Below are 16,297 nucleotides of genomic sequence, written 5' to 3'. Positions count from 1 at the left end.
GGCTGATAAGTTTGACATGATAGAAACAGAAGGGTGCTGACACACCGGTGACTGGAACGTGTAAATGCCATTCAGAGGCCCACGTGGGGCACCAGTGTTGGTGAGTCACGGAGACACCCAGAATGGCCATACAAGTTCCATAGGCATTAGAAGTAGGCCGAAAGCCTACTAGCAGAAGCAGATAGCATTAAATGGAAAGGTGGAGGGAGGTGGTGCCACTGAAGGGAGCAAAACCCCAGACAAATTGGATGAGATATTACAGGCTGGCACAGAATTTAGATAGGGGCTTGATCTGAATTTGTATTCTCTAGTCATAGACTTGGGGCTCCTCAGTGAGGAGAATGATATTGGCATAGAGAGTGACCCACATGGAAAGCACAAATCACGGGCCCTGCAGCCCACCATGACCAAGCTACAGCATCAAATAGGGGATCTTACAGAATGAGTCCACTTTCTGGAACGGAGAGAAAATTCCAAGGGTCCGACTCAGAGCAGCAATATTTTCATGGTGGGGATATGAGAGGGGGGCAGAGGGCTTCGACAGGATCAAATATATGGAGCAATGGTTAACGTCAGCGGTAGCCCTGAATAAATTGTCCCCATATATTTTTTGTTTGAAAGGGATCATTGAGTCCCCTTCGATGACCTCCCTCTGGCCATGCCGAGACCAGTCAGTGGAAAGATATTGCACCTCATTGATAAAGAACTCATCCTGCAGTATGCCAGCAAAGCCGACCATTTTTCAGTGGAGAATAGCAGAGTTATAATATTCTCTCATTTCATGTTGGCCGAAGAAGAGCCTTAAGCTTCCTTTCAAAGCATGAATTGTGTGAATTGGAGATGAAATATGCACTCCCCATTCTTGCCAAACTAAAAGTTGTCATGGGTCAATAATCCCTTTTCTTTACAGAGGCTGAAGCTATAAGGGATTGGGCGAAACAGCCCAAGGATCATCAGACAGGTCCAACTGACAACCTAAGGAAAATGGAAGGTGAATAAACAAACTCTATCAGTAAAGTCCACAGCCCCGTCATGGAAACAAGTGGGTGATGACAAGACAGTGGCACTGGAGATGGAGACAGCGTTCCACGAAGTGAAAAATTCATCGATCTCAGAGAGTAGGGACTTAGCTACTGTTGGAAGAGACACTTTGTCTGATGGACCCCATAGTAGCATGGAGGGCCTCCCAAGGTCATCCCAGAGACAGCAGAAGATATGAAATTAAGTGAACAGATAAGGACTACATAGGCTTGTTGTGTGAAAAGTCAGAGGGAGATAACACGTTGTTCAGTATAGTGCCAATTTCATGAGTAACCTCAACAGTGAAACAGAACTGGTAGGATCAAGATAAGTAGAAGGAGGCCAGCTTAGAAGGAGTCGCCATTTGGGACAGTTAATTTATCATCAAGTGACAAAGGAGGTATTGAGGTACTTTGCTCACCTCTTTCTTCCTGAGACTTGAGAGACTGTTGTTTGGCAAATTGGACACACATGATGGCATGCACCTCTTCTAATTTTTGTCACGATTACTGGACGTTAGATGCTGCATAGTTACCAGCTTCTTTTTTATAAGCAGAAGCGGTTAACCCTCTGGTTCTGGAGGAAGGTGGAGTTGTGGGAGGTTTACATGTATACCCTAATAAAGTATCCATTTTCATCCTGATATGATGTCAGTTCTGGTGGCTAGGAAGGTGTGGAGATGAGATGGCAATAAGGCAAAGAAACTCACGCATCCTGGACCACATTGACACACGTGACCTCAACCACGTAAAGTGAAGACATGCAGTGCTTAATTTGAACCAGTGGTTTCCGGTGCTCGGAACTTAATTGTCAACATTGGCGCTTCTGACAGTCTGCCACAAGGTGGCGCTGTCTGGCTAATTTGGAGATAACTGCAACAAAAGATAATTATTACCTAAATATATAATAAAAATGACTGTAACCTGCCGCCCAAGCCATTCTTATAGCTTTTGGAGCCTGAAATAGTCTGAATTGTCACACTTGTGGAAGTGTAATGGTTAATAGTTGTGTTGTTACTATTATTGGCAGTATGGTAGGGGAAATGTGTGATGCAAGCTGCAGTGGCCTCCTGAGGAGAGCCCTGGCACTTATTGTTTTACAAATTTAGCACTGAACATGATTCCACTTTATTAAATACAAAATATGACATGGGATGTCAAGGGCAGGAGCTCATGAGTAAGAGAATTAAAATACATTCTTGTCTGAACATAGAGGGTTCATATAGCTCGTTTACAACAATTTCACTTAGAAGGTGTTGAACGCATCCCACTTGTAAGATTTAATGCCACTTTTTTTAAGTTCAAAGTACTTTATTACATTTTTGCAGACAGAGGTAGACAGTGGTAAACAAAATAAATACACAGTAGGAAAGGATGGATACATAATAGGGAGGGGGTGAAGGCTGTGCATAAAATGATGCAGTGAACATTCTGCAATACTGATTAACAGTATAATGCATAGAGGATATAGCATAGACAGGTAATTCTGGATAACATATAGGATGTATAGCATGACACTATACTGCATGTTTTAATGCCACTTTGATGCTCATTTGGTCAGATCACAAGACGCTCAGTTTTAACCTTAAAATTCAGTTAAAAATGTAGTGTAACGCCACCAAACCCGTGTTTAGCATAAAATCACCCAAAATATGATGAAGCCAGCTTCGACAACTAAGTTGACCCCTAATTGTCATGATTTCAACCAACGCACCAAAGAATACTCAGTGGATTTCTGCAGCATTATACTAAATAACTCCTCTAAGAGAAGCCATTTCAAAATGGACCAATCCTACGGCACCTTGGTTCTCCAGCTATCTTAAATCACTTAGGCACAAATGCTGTAGACAGGAGCAAAAATGTGGGAAGAATTATGATCTTTTGGAGAAAGAGAAATGCAAGGAAATCATTCATAAATACAAAGCACTTATTTTTTAGAAGAAATCTAAATCCTTTTCTTCCAAAACGAATCTACCAGAAAACCTTTTAAACAACTTTTCTTGATGGTCAAAGTTCTCAATTGCCACTCTAACGCACCTAACAATGATAGCTCACGGTCTTTTTGTGACAATTCAGCAGATTTGTTCCAGTCAAAGGTGAATACTATTTATGAAGAATTCCCCTTTTTTAACCAGCCAGCCACTAATGCTTCTTTTAATCCGTAGCTAGTAGAAATGTTGGACTTGTTCTTAAAACATGAACACATCTTATGGAACAAACAGCAAGTGCATGATATTATTTGCACTACAAAATTTGGGGCTCCTTCTGTTTCTTGCCCCTTAAGTTCCTGCAACTTGTCCCGACATCATGGCTAAACATCTCACTGTACTTTATAACAATGTAATTAACTCTGGAAAATTTTCTAGCGCTTGGAAAAAAAACACTGTAATATCCTTGATTAAGAAGCCAGCGGCTAGCCCTCAAGACTTAAAGAACTACAACCCAATATCCCTTTTGCCCATGCCCAGTGCTTAATTTGTTCTGGTGGTTTCCGGTGTTCAGCTCCGGCACTCAATTGTCAACACCAGGTCATATGGCAGTCTGCCACATGGTGGCACTGTTTGTCTGATTTAGAGATGAGCACAACAAAAGATGTTTATTAATTAAAAATACATAAAAAAATGACTTATACCTGTTTCCCAAGCAATTCTTATAGCTTTGGGGGTCCTGGTTTAGTCTGAAATGTCACATTTGTAGGGGTGCGATGGTTAGTAGTTGTGTTGATACTGTTGTTGGAAGCACTGACATGGTTATTCGGTAATGCGAGCTGTGCTAGCCTCCTGAAGAGGGCCCTGGCATTTACTGTTTTACAAATAAAGTACTGCCCATGCCGGCATTAGTCTTGGAAAAGGTACTCAATCAAAACTCATGATGGTTTTGGACTATCATTATCTCTTTGATCCATCTGAATTTGATATTAAAAGCAGGCACAGTACTGAATCGGTGTTGGTCGCCACTGCAGACAACATTAGAACAATCGTTGATTGCGGCAGTAGGGTCCCCCTTATTTTGCTACACTTCTTGGTAACTGTCACCCAGTAAGTACTTGTTGCCCGCCTAGCCCAACTAGGGGTTTGACAAGACCCTTGAATTGCTAAAGCTCTTTTTTAACAGACAGGTCCTAAACTGTCACCATCAACAATTTTACCTCAAAGTCTTACTCCCTGCAATGCTGAGTTCAACAAAGATCATCCTTAAGCCTTACACTATTTAATCTTTATGTATCCCCCCTTTTCTTATCTGGTTTAATTATTTAGTCTTTCTGTCTTATTATATACTGATGACACACAGATAATAGTATCAATTTATAGCAATGAACAAGAAGTAGAAATACATTTTCATAACTGCATAAGAGAACTAGTGCCCTGGATGAAAAATAATTGGATTATGCTTAACGCTGGTAAGACCGAAGTTCCCCTTTTAGCAAAGGGCTTTCTTTCTGCACTCCAATGTGGTGGCCTAGTGAGTTTGGCACCCTTAGGGCTGATGTAATCGTTGATGTCATGCTAACTTTTGCCACCCAGATTATTCAGGTTTCGGCATCAAATTTCAATATCATCAAAAAGCTTAAGAACATTTCTCTTATCATCCCTATTCCTTTGCGGAAATCTGTTTCAACGTTAATTTACTCATGCATTGACTACTTTAATGTGCTATATTTGAACATCAATCAGCAAACTCTTAATAAACGTGAGACTGTACAAAACACGGCTTGCTGCCTTATTCTTAAAATTCCTAAATATCAGTCTGGCTCTGGGAAACTACCTAAGCTCCACTGGCTTCCAGTCGGGAAACAAATTCTATTTAAGACCTAGGGGCTGATTACGATGTCGTTAGTAAGGGTTCCGGATGAGATTCGGCATTGTTGACTCCAATTTGGAACCCTTGTTTCCTACCGAATCGGTCACCTTTCCGGACGACAGTGTACGATGCAAGAAAGCCATTCAGGCTGTCTGAATGGGATTCTGGCAGCCCGAGTCATTCAGAGCTGAATCGTACAGCCCAATGGAGACTGTTACCGAACAAGCAAGTCCGATGACCGATTCAGTCAGCCGTTCCGAATCGGTTTGACTGAGACAAAAAGGCATTCGTAATTGGTCTTTGGTGCCAGTTGCGGGCCCCCCTTCACCCGGAGTGGACCAATGTGGCCCGTGGGTGTACCCAAGTTACCTTATTTCCCAACCATGCATTATGTGGCAGGCACCATGGGGTGCCCGCCCCAGGGTGCAAGGTTTTCCCCAACCACCCCTTTTTACAATGGGAGCCTGTGTTCTCGTTCGTCACACAGGCTCCCATTGAAGTCAATAGGATTTCGACCGAACCGAGTCCATTAGCATCCAGACACATCGTAATCGGTCAATAGGACTCCCAGGATACAAATTGTTTGGAAAGCATTCCTAACCCGATTCGGTGGGAATGCTTTCCTAACGACATATTAACCGGCTCCTTTATGGTTAGCCAACAATAACCTTATATAACTTAGACCCAGGGTTTATCAGATCTAAATGTCAATGGCATGTTCCTAAGCGGAGCCTCAGTTCCACTGACAGTAAGAACATTGTGGTGCCCAGAGTGGGGCACCACCGCTGGGGCGGCAGGTGCCTCTCTTTTGCTACTTCTAAAGCTTGGAAGTCCTTGTCACTTTACATCAAATCTGTCAGGGACTCAGGATTTCATAGCTGTCTGACGGCACTTCGTTTCTTTTGCTTTTTTGTTGATGGAAGCATTCATTTGGCAAAACCTGTTCCAGGAACCTTGGAGGTTTCGAATTGGGGGTGCCATGATAAAAAGGATTTTGCTGTTATATACCTGACCATCAGCTAGGATTCAACTGGGCTATGTAATCTCAAACCCGATGGCCAGGGGCTGAGGCGGGGGGGTCTCCTAATGCTGCTTATATTTGTGTTAGTAATGGAGCCCATCAGAACTATATGTGATTGGAAGGTCAACAGTGAGGTATTCCTTTCCATGAGGGTATTCAAGCGACCTAACTTAAGATATATTACTGTTTATCAAGGATGTGAGGAGGGGTATGCCGCTGAAAATGGCATCTCTAAAAGAAGTTGAAGTTGTCACTGGGTTAAGATTAAGGGGCATATTCACAAGGACTTATCTCCAATTTATCTCCACCTTAACGCATCAAAAGTAGAGATAGACCTAACACCCCATTCACAAGCTGGTGCAAACTGCAGACATCACCAGTATTCCCGCGATAACTGCCCAAAATGTATTATCACCACGGTGGACACCACCAACTAACCCTAATGAGATGCAGAGTAGGCGTTCCCATGCAAAAACACACGAAAAAACCACAACACCACTTTCACAACGAACTGCCAGATCTGCGAAGAGAACCAAAAACAGGCGATAAGCCGCAGTAGCCGCCGGTATTTAACACCTGCCTCAAGCAGGTGTAAAGACGGACGACTACCTGCAGTAGGCAACGGAGCCCTGCACACAGCCACACCTGAAGAACAAACGACGCCATGGAGCTACTCATCATGCAGCTCGGAGCCCCAACAGGGCCACAACATCCACCGTTACCACCCCCAAGACCGCCACCACCCCCCAGGACCCGGACCTGCACCCCCCCGGACCACCACAGAGGCAGCGCAGAGTAAGACAGTGGACCTACCAAAAATTCACCACTCCGACACAGACCTAACGCCCGAGGAAGTCATTGCCCACTACAGGCTCAAAAGGGCAACCATCCTCCGCATCATGGCCCACATCGCCCACAGGCTGACGGTCCCAACACAGTGGAGAACCAACAACCCTCCGCAAACAAAGCTGCTGGCTGTGCTGCACCTGTTGGCCTGTGGTACCTTCCAACCAACAACTGCCAGAGTCGGAGGGGTCTCACAGCCAGCCCTATCAAAGTTCATCACACCTGTCCTGGATGCCATCCTCAGCTTCATACCCCAGTACCTTCACTTCCCCAACACTGAGCAGGAACAGCTGGAGACAAAGCAAGGCTTCTACGCCATAGCCGGATTCGCTTCTGTGTGGGGGGCAATCAACTGCACACATGTCCCATTTGTGCCCCCTTCGGATACTGCACACCTCTACCGCAACAGAAAGCATCAGCATTCCATCAATGTGCAGATAATAGTGGACCACCGGGGACTCTTCACCAATGTCGTCGCCAACTACCCAGGCAGTGTGCATGATTCCTTCATCTTCTGACAGTCCATCATCAACCAGCACTTCCAGGATGGCACATATGGAACGGGTAAGTGCCAAATCAACACATCACACACCTCAAAGCCACCAACACACAACACTCAACTGTGGGAATGCACACGTGACCAAACCACATACAACATGTCAAACTACACGACCACCTACCAGACATGACAACACTACTCCATGGTCATCCTGGGCTACCCCTGCACCCCTTACAGACATTTCATGGCACCACAGCCACACAACAGCTGAACGTGTGGAGATGCGGAATGCAGCCATGTGCGAGGATGCAAGTGACCCGTGAGTGGGAATATACACAACGAGAAGTGAGGCGTGGATGTGCAGGACAGACATGGCTATGCAAACCACTGATATGTCCATGAAAACCACAACTGCTGGTGACTGGAGAGTAGTGAGCAGTGGACGCAACCATGTCACCCCAGGCAGTGGGACAGATAGTGGACGTGTCACACGCTGCGTCCCTCCCTGTGTGCGTGAGCGTAGTGGGTTGGCCCTGACTACGCCAGGGCTGCGCAGGAGTGTGGTGAAAAAAAAACGTTGCGCAGGGCATGGTTCACTCCCGGGATGGCAAATGTCCTTGACAGTGTGGCGCCACGTGGCCTGCCACGAGGCCGACGCTGTGAGCAGCGGGGCCGGCGACCCTGTGCGCCTGCTGCACCCCAGAACGCTGATGCACAGACCAGGCCTGCCTGCCCCAGAGCACCAGGGCCGCACTGCTTACCTGCCGACACCATTGTGTGTCAAAGAGGGGCCAACACGTGCCGGTGCAAGCTCCAAGCCCCAATCCTGTGACCCCTGCAGCCTCCGCAGACCATGGCTGGCCCCCCTGACGCTGGTCCACATCACTCCTTACTTATTTACATGCTCCACCGGCATCCTTTTCGGCCCAGTAGCTCCCACCTGTGGAACAGTGTCCTGAGTCCTGAATGGCAGTGACCCCTTGTCCGTGACAGCGGCCACAGCAGCAGACTCCCTTCGATCAGTGAGGCATCATTCCATATCGCAGGCCTGTGACACGTGGTGCCACTAACCCTGTTCAATGCAAGCCGGCAACACGTGGTGCCACTAACCCTGTTCAACGCAAGCCTGCGACACGTGGTGCCACTAACCCAGTTCAATGCAAGCCGGTGACACGTGGTGCCACTAACCCTGTTCAATGTAAGCCGGCGACACGTGCTGCCACTAACCCTGTGCGCCATGAGTGACTATCATCCTCTGGCGGAACATCATTGGTGTCTGAACCTGTGGCCTGGGGGTTGTCATCAGCAACGGACAGGTACGGAGTTGGTGTCTGGCCTGGGTCTGTGGCATTCATATCCGCCATATTGCTGGACACAGCTATCATGTGCCCTCTGCATCATGCCCTGGGGGTAGGCCTCCCATTCTACCATGTGACACTCCGAAGAAGGCACTTATGACACATGCTAGGCCCTGCTCTGCCCTCATGACCCTACCCCAGTCTTCCGCAGGTCAGCATCCCGTGGCGGTGGGACTGTGTCGGCCACTGTGCATCCGGGGCCACTAGCCCTGTGAGACTCAAGTCATTCCCCCTTGTTGTATTGACATTGCATTTCTGAGTGCCTGGTGACTGTTGGAGTTGTTGCCAGCACCAGCTACTCCCTGAGGGCTGGCTTACACTCACCCCACACACAGCCAGCACAGGTGTCACTGTATTAGTGGGCCTGCAATCACATCCTGCCAAACCAAGTATTGACTCTTTTCTCCCTGCACTGTCACAGGTGATCAAGGATATGCACTCTACCCTTGGATTATGACACCCCTCCGAGACCCGTACACACCCACCCAGAGGCAGTACAATGCGGCCCACATACGCACCAGGGGCATCGTTGAATGCACATTTGGCGTGTTGAAGTTGCGTTTCAGGTGGTGCCTGGACGGCACAGGTGGGAAGCTCCTGTACAGCACGGACATCGTGTGCAAGATGATCGTTGCAAGTTGTGTGTTGCACAGCATCTGTGTTCGCACCAATGAGCCATGGATCCCAGTTCCAGAGGTACCGGACGATGATGGTGACGATGGGGCAGGTGGCCCACATCCCACTGCAGCTGCGGCAGGAATGGCCCATAGGAACTCCACCATTGACACTTACTTCGCATGAGCACGTCACATTGTGGCTGTCCATGGCAATCGTGGGACAATAGAAAATGTCCAATTGCACTGCATGTGTGATTAAAACATATTTGCAGGTTACAGGTTGTACTTGTACATTGTCATGTTACATTTTCCTGTGGTTTCAGATGTGATTTACCATGTTCACATTTGCGGAAACAGTTGTGTCCTGTGTTCTGTTGTGGAGGTGTTGCTGTTTGTACTGAGATGTTGTCAATGTCGAGGTGCACTTCTGCTTATGTGCGTATGCTACATGGTGGGCGAGTCGCTCCTGTGGCTCTGATTTGTCTGCCACTGGTCTCTTTCATGCGGTGTGCCTGTCGGTTCTGTTCTTCCACGGTGCTTGGATGTTGTGCTGTACATGTTGTCCTCTGCAGTCAGTCAGGGTGCATCCGTGGTACTCCGCTATGGATGTATTTTTTGTGTGGCATTTTCCGTATGCTGTTCTTGTGCTTTTTCCCGCATTACGAGTGAGTATTGCTGCCCTCGTGCTGGTTGTCAGTATTTTCTTATCGCGCTTTGGCCCGTCGCAGGTTTTTTGGCGTTGGGGTTTGTGTTTTTATCTCCGTCGAGGTGGTTGTATCGCGGGCATTGGCCGCGGTTTCGGCAAACTATCGCATGGGGCCGCCTTGTTGTGAATTCCATGTTGACACTGGGTTATTTTCCCGTGATAGACCGCAATGTTGAGAGTTGCGTTAAGCTACTCTTGTGTTAGTTATCACACGGTCTTGTGAATATACCCCTAAATTGGATAAAATCATGTTTCTTCCCACCTAGGCAAAGAGTAGACCCAAACAGTGTAGACATTAAATAAGAAGTTCCCACTTTTCGGTATCATGCAGACCCAGACATACTGGATGGCAACCAGGGTTCAGCACTGGCTACGTTGTGACCCAGGTGTTCTTCTGGAGAACTCTATGACTTTCTGTTGTTGGGCGGGCTGTATCAGCCAAAATGGCAATGCTCCCTCCCCTCCTGTATTATTTTGCTATCCTCCCGGTGCTAAAACCGAGAACAGTGTTCTGCGATTGAGGGTGTGCTAATGGATGACCTCGTATTGAAAGCGGGGTGGTACAGTGTGGGTTTGCCCAAACTCAAGTTGCTGGTCACGGGGGTGAACTAGACGCCCCAGAATTTGAAATATACTATTTAAAGGATACATACTATTTCCTCGCCTGTGGTTTGCCTGTCTACCATCTCGTTGGAGCTTTTTATTCATATGCCATTACATCATTTTTTGGTTAACCCCTTTTTTAATATGCTACTGCCATCATCTTGTTGTTTTTAAATTTACATTATGGCATTTAAATTACCCTTTTTTTTCTAAATAATAGTTTTTTCCGTTTTTGTTTTTTTAATGATGGTGAAATGGATTAAATGTAAGGGTAAAGTAGTATGGTTAAGTTCTCAGGAGCAACGAAGTGTAGGGCTACATTTACCCAAACTCCCTTACACTTATCAATGCACGTACTATTCTCTTAACCCCTAATTCCTTACCATTACTTTTTTAACCCCTTAGCCTTAATCTCATAACCTTCATCATTTACTCTTAACTGTTAACTTCACTCCTTTAAGCTTTTGACCTGTACCCTCTTGTGCACTTACTTATCCCTTACCCATTGCCAATTACAAAAATAATTCCCTTACCTCTGCAAAATTGTTTTTGTACCTGCCTAAAAACTATTGATCCTTTGCTATTATTGCACTTTAATGCATATTTTAGATGTAATGCCATCTAATATTTTGGTGTTGAACACTGCACATTTAGCTTGACTGCTTGAGTAAGTGTAACCGTGTTTTGAAGTTGGCATAGACAAGTGAGGAACTGAAGATGTAGGGACATCAGCTTTCTACCACTCCCTGTTATGGGCCTCATTACGATGTCGATTGGATCGCAACCCACAGGCCATCGCTTCATTCTGACTGACATTTGTTGCCACAGTTCGACCGCCGCATTAAGATGTGCCGCAGTTGGAGGTAGAGCAGAGGGACCGACCGACAGTTTCGACGGGCTCAAGGAGCCTGTCTGACCATTGGTTAGAATGCAATTCCCTACAATGAGGTCAGTGCCTTCTCAGACACTGCTGTAGGGATTACGATGTCCTTTTCAGACAGCAGTGGTAAAACTGAACATTTCTTCTTCCACCTTACAAAAAAAGGCCAGTAGTTGGAGGGCTTCCAAAGTAACTTGTATTTAATATTGACGTGCGGGTGCACATAATCACAGCTCTCGAATGGCTATGACAAGAGTGGACATCGTACAACGATCTGCAATGTTATTTGTACTTGTAGCACGAGCTGGGGATATGCAACATATTTACGGAAGGAACAATCCCTGAGTAGGTAACAAGGTTTAAGGTTTGCTTAAGACTTTCAAATCCTGACAGACAATTAAACAAACAAGCATAAATGTTATCAGAGGACATTCCTGCTTCCTTCATACACTGACAGACAATCAAACAATCATGTATAAACATTGCAAGTGAATCACGGATTAGCCTCAGACGGGCAAAGAGCAGGTATGTCAACACCAAGGGGCTGATTAGGATGGCGGGCGGGCTTTAGTCTGCCCGCCACCCTAGCAGTGCTGGGACCGGCCACCAGTGGTGCGGCGGTCCCGCACCTGCAATTAGGATGCCACCGTGGCGGTGGCATCCTCTATTCCCAGCATTGTGGTGGGCGGTGCTCACAGCACCGCCCGCCACAGTGCTGGGAATGCATGTGGTGCATTGTCATGCACAAGGTGACAGGCACCACGCGGTGTCTGCCACCTTGTCCATGACAATGTAGGGGGGTACCTATGTGCACCCGCCACCCCCAATACCCTGGGGGCCCGCAATAGGCCCCCAACAGGAAAATCTGCCTGGCTTTCCATGGCGGGGTCTCCACCATGGAAAGCCCTGCACCGCTGCCCATACTAATATGGATGGCGGTGTCTAGCAGAAACCGCCACCATATCCAGTCCCTTTTCCGCCCGGTCGAAGGGTCGACCAGCGGAAAACCGGCCAACGATCTTTCCGTCCGCCGGGGTCCCCCCCGCCATACTAATATGGCGGGGGGAAATGGGTGGCGGGCGGAGGGAAATGTCGGGCAGATCGCCACCACCATGGGGGTGGTGGCGATCCACCCGACATCGTAGTCACCCCCTAAGTGTGTAAGGATACGAGCAAAACACGTCTGCTGTGCTTACTTTAGACAATAGTAGAAAGGCATCAAAGTTTGCGATTCAATCGTTGTCGGACAAAATACAGGAATGGAAGAACTGATGTTCAAAACAATGATTAAAAATGCGTTTTTCACAGTCGACCCTTAGAACATTCATTCCAAACATTTCAGTATCATCTAACACAAAATATCAATGTGCACTTAGTGGTAATGTTCACATGTTTTTGCTGGTCAATAATATTTCATATATTTGCATTAACATAAAGACTTCCGCCTGCTGAACCATTGCTGCATTTGCCTGCTGCTTAAGTGTTGAAAAATGGTGGCAAATTGTTGCTAGGATTAAACAGCACATTGGCAGGCATTGTATGCACAAACAATATCCTAGCACTATACTTCTTAGTACAACCACTATCATCAATAATTTCCAACACCAACTAATGAAGAATGAGGTAATACTATCCCAAAGGGAGGAAATATCTTCATCAGCAAATGCATGTACCTGTTGGGCTATTTTATACATGTTCTCAATAGCCTGATGTATGTTTTTGGAATTGTCTGGTATAAAAATGCAACAGTCGGTAGGCAAACCCTTACATACACCTCCGCGGTTCTACAAGTCGCATGTCAACAACCATGTGGTTTTGTAAAACCACAGAACACATAGCAATAATTTATACTGTTATATTATCTAATGCTGTCATTGTTTCGTTTATTGTGGCCTTCCATAATCGTCCCAATCTCCTAATATGACGATAATTCAAAGTTGTCCCAAGAATAGGTACTATTCCTAATCCAAAATCATAATCCTGCTGTCCAGCTGTAGCTGTCTGATGTCTATTGAGAACATAATTGAGCTGTCCCTTTTGTAACAACCAAGTGAATTTCGTAATTCTAGCACACCAATGGGCAGACGGAATTGCCTAATCCGAGAAAGAACCAATCCTAAATCGCAGTATCCCCTACCCTTGTGGCAGCTATGAATAAGCCTTGGAACCACATACAAAATATATACCTTCACCTGGTTGGAGGGCACGATGAATATGAGAGACACTATCCATTGAAAAATGTACCTTGCAAACACTATTACCCAAAAACAGGGAACCATTGGATTGTAGACATATCTCCCCAGGTGATATTCAAACCTGGAGAGACAGTGGGGAGAAAATGTCTGGATCAGTGGGTAGACAAGTAGTGTTCATTCTAGCAAGGAATTCAACTCTCAATAGGACATAAAGGAGTTATTAAAATGACTCTTATAAGGTGAATTCATTCACCTAATATTACAGGCTGTATGGACCATAATGTTATCTCAAAATCATGCATGAAATCTATTATGTCTGCAATGTACCACTGACCTACTGTCCAGAAAGGGATAAAACAGGAATCATTATAAGCTAATGACAGAAATGGCATACGTGTTGCAGTATGTGCTGGAAGTTTCATACATACCCAACATTTTTGTGAAATATTCATTTGTTTGTAATAAGTGTGAGCCATCTGAACAATTACATTTTTATGATATTCAGCAAAATGATGTTGGTAATCTAACGGGAACTATGAGGTACAGAAGTGGCTTAAGCCATTATCACATGTACAGGGTGGTAAATATCAAGGTACCTGGTCCAGACAAATATCATAATGCAGGTAATAACTACTATAAAAACAATTCTTAATTTATTTTTCTTCTTCAAATTCTCATTTACAACAGATCCTATTATGTTTTCCTTTTCCAGATCATCCTTAGTGATGGGTCGGCCAAAGGGATGCATGTCCAAGCCAAACGTAGACTACAGTGTCCTTATTTTACTAACTTCACTGCACCAGTTGGTCTCTTAAAGATGGCCCTCTTGAGCACCTTACAAGGAAGAGGACACGGAAAAATCCGAACCTGCGCAGTGCACAGCAACTGTCCGTAAGTTAGTTATGATAAGTAGAGCATGGGGTGTTGGCACTTTTGGGCTATTTCAGTGTTGCATAAAGTTTGATATCGACAAGATGTCTTGTTTCTGTCCTTTAGATACGGAGATTAGATTACATTTCCCTACTCCGGTAAGATAGTTCAGAACACGAAAAGCACGGGGTGCTTCCACTTTTTAGTTTGTTTGCAGCCTTCTGTCTGCCATGTTTACATACGTTTTCGTTTGTTCTCGTGCAGAGGGTAGAGCGTGTTCTTCCTCGGAAGACGTGGTAAGCAAAACGCTACTATGTTTGAGTATCATATTCTCTAGTCAGCACCTATTTGTGCACATATGAAGTGGGGTACTTTGTTCCTTTGGCGTCATTCACTTAAGGGCACGTCATGATGTTTGAATCACGGTTTACCTTTCTGATACTTACTCTTTTTGTCACTTTTTTGGTTTCTGTTCCTTGTTTTTCCGCACAGGGGACGTTTTCAGATGGGTTAAAGAAAGGACTGTGCAAATCTTTCTCCCTTTTAAAAAAAAAAATTAACCCTGCCTTTTGGCAGATTGAGAACTGACATTGCTGTTTATTTTCATTTTTATAGTTCCACACGGAAGTTGCTTCAAGTCATTTATGGACCGCTATATTGTTGTTATTGCATTACATGTACCCCTGAAGAAGGGTTTAACAAACCCGAAATGCATTGGGTCACATTTGAAATGTTGTGTTAGCGGAATTTACATGTCAAGTTGTTATGTTCACAATATAGAGCATCAAGCTATCGCATTTATTGTTTGCTACTGTTAATGTTTGATGTTTTCTACAAAAATATCGAAATTAATGATGGAATAAGAAATACATTATTCTAAAACGAGTTGGAGTAATAGTTTTATTGTAACCATGAGAATCACATGAAACAAGATTAAATAGTTGAAACCTTAGGGACAGTTGCTGTGCACTGCGCAGGTTCGGATTTTTCCGGGTCCTCTTCCTTGTAAGTCTTACACAGGGGTTAGGGCTATACCCCTTTATGCAGCAGCACGCAAAAACAAATTTGACCATTATAATTTAAAAACACAAATTTGAGTTGCTTATTAATTCAAAAAGGTTTGCAGGTCTAACCCATATACAAAGTAGTTATACTCTTGAGCACCTGGCAGTTGGTCCTTGTTCCGTCCTTAGCACTTTCCTAGCAAATCCTTTAGTCTTCCTGGGCGCAGATTGTAGCCGGGTTCAGTGGATGCGTTGTGTGCTATTCCAGGAATGGGCACTTTCTGGAGACTTGTACCACCTCCTTCTAAAAGCTGCTTCGGCCAGAACGGTGGCGCCCTTTTAACATGGGACATGTGAATCCAATTTTTGTGTCCATCACACCGTACTGCAGTCTGGGTTGTAAGCAAAACCTGGACAGGGTACTTTCCACTGTGGTGGCAAACTGTCTTTTCTCAAGACGTTCATAGTCAGCACCCAGTCCCCAGGCTTGATGCCATGCACTTGTCCTTCCAGGGGTGGGGATCAGGTGTCTCTCACCTGTTTGCGAATTTCAGATAGTCTGTAACACTGTTCTTTACAATAATCCAACAATACAGGATGTGGCATATCACGCAGTCTTGAGGGAGATACAAACCCAGGGACATTGGCCGGCCTACCCATCACTAGTTCATAAGGCAATCATTTATTCTCGGCTTTCACAGTCGTTCTCATGGAAAACAAGGCAAAGGGCAAGGCATCCACCCAACTCAGTTCACTAGATGGACATATTTTTACCAACTCAGTGTTCCATTACACCTTTCAACTAATCCTGCAGTGGTAGGGTGATAGACTGAATGGATTTTCTTTCTTCTACCTAAACCGTTAAACACCAAATCCAT

This window comes from Triturus cristatus, chromosome 12 (assembly GCF_964204655.1).
Source record: "Triturus cristatus chromosome 12, aTriCri1.1, whole genome shotgun sequence".
Taxonomy (NCBI): Eukaryota; Metazoa; Chordata; class Amphibia; order Caudata; family Salamandridae; genus Triturus; species Triturus cristatus.
The sequence above is the reverse complement of the archived record's forward strand: the minus strand, read 5'-3'. Positions refer to the sequence as shown.